We start from the raw sequence: 1,407 nt of genomic DNA, 5'->3' as shown, positions 1-1,407 counted from the left end.
AACAACTTGTGAGTAAACTCGTTTTAAAAAGAAAAAGTTACTTTACCAAGATCAAACAGCAGCTTTATATGCAACATATTTTCTATGCAAAAAAGTGTAATCTCGGTAAAATGCGATTGCATGGTAATCGAGGAGTCGTTAATCATAATAGCTGATATTTTTCCAGATTTCTAGAACTGTTTTATCTTCTTTTCCCACTCATATAACGGTAAAACATAAACGGTAAAAAATACCCAACAAATTTCACATATAAATACTCGTATATAATACGGAGTAGTCAGTACGTATTTGTATCAAAATAAATCAACCTACCTTTTCCCTTAAAAAATGATGAGTTCTTTTTTGTTTTACAACAACGAACTGTTCATATGTGAAATTGGTGGATCTTATATTTTCATAATAATTTCATTGTTGTGGGACAAATTCCAAACATTCTTTCTTATTATGGCTGGTCTAATTTTACTGTTTATTTGCTGCCAATCTGCTTACAGTTTCTTACGTGATTATTATTCGGCAAGTTATATTATTCATTTCGTATGTTTCATTAAGTTTTTACATACTCCGTCTCAATCATTTATTTATAGTACTCCGTATTTGTTTAAAATTAATGATTGAGATGAAGGAAGTGATCGTTGATGTTTGAATTCTATATTAACATTTGAAATGTGATTTTAGTTCGACCAAGAGTTCGAGAAAGAGAAAAGAAAGAACGAGAAAAGCAAAGTTTTGGATCGATTCAAGGAAGAGACTTTAGCTTTTGTGGAGCGGTTAAGTGTCCTAGACGAGGAGAAACAAGAGAGGGTCTCGGAATTGGAAGAGCATTGTGCAACATTGGAGGATGAACTCGAGGAGGAAAAGGAAAATTATGCGATATTGAAGGAAGAGAAGGGTAAATTAGCCAAAGAACTCGAGGAGGAAAGAAAATCGAAGAAATTGTTCAAAGCTGTGGATGGACGATTAAGAAATGGGGTGAAGAAAAAGAGGATGAAAAAACTCGAAAAAAAGTTAGAGGAGGAGAGGACGGTTTGGGAAACGGAGAGGGAGAATTTGTTGATCGTAATAAATAGTCAAGAGTCGGTAATTGAGGCGTATAAAGATATGTTGAACAAAGAAGAATGTTTGATGAAATTGTTCGGAGAAAATATTACAAATAATGCGAGTCATGGAGCTACTACTCAAATTGGCCATGTTGGGTAGCGACTAAATAATTAGTCGTTCCCCTCCTAATTAAGGAAGGTTTAGAAACATTACAAGCTTTACAATTATTACAATTATGTTGCGTTATAATTAAGTCTTGAGAAAATAAGCACAGAAAAAATACATATGCTCAAAAACATGTAAAATCTGAGGTAATACATCTGATGTAGGTTCCTTTTTCTCGTTATCGTTACTTGAATGCTTGATAAA

At 33.2% G+C, this 1,407-nt stretch overlaps 1 long non-coding RNA gene across 1 annotated transcript; it reads left to right on the top strand.

Annotated features, from left to right (window-relative positions):
- The first annotated feature begins 275 nt into the window (after positions 1–275).
- Positions 276–1,407, top strand: LOC141646392 (uncharacterized). Its single transcript, XR_012545536.1, has 2 exons — positions 276–513; positions 676–1,407. It is a non-coding gene; the product is annotated as an uncharacterized LOC141646392 (long non-coding RNA).

The sequence above is a fragment of the Silene latifolia genome, chromosome 3 (assembly GCF_048544455.1).
Source record: "Silene latifolia isolate original U9 population chromosome 3, ASM4854445v1, whole genome shotgun sequence".
Taxonomy (NCBI): Eukaryota; Viridiplantae; Streptophyta; class Magnoliopsida; order Caryophyllales; family Caryophyllaceae; genus Silene; species Silene latifolia.
Note: the sequence above shows the minus strand (reverse complement) of the source record. Positions and strands in the feature narration are given on the sequence as shown.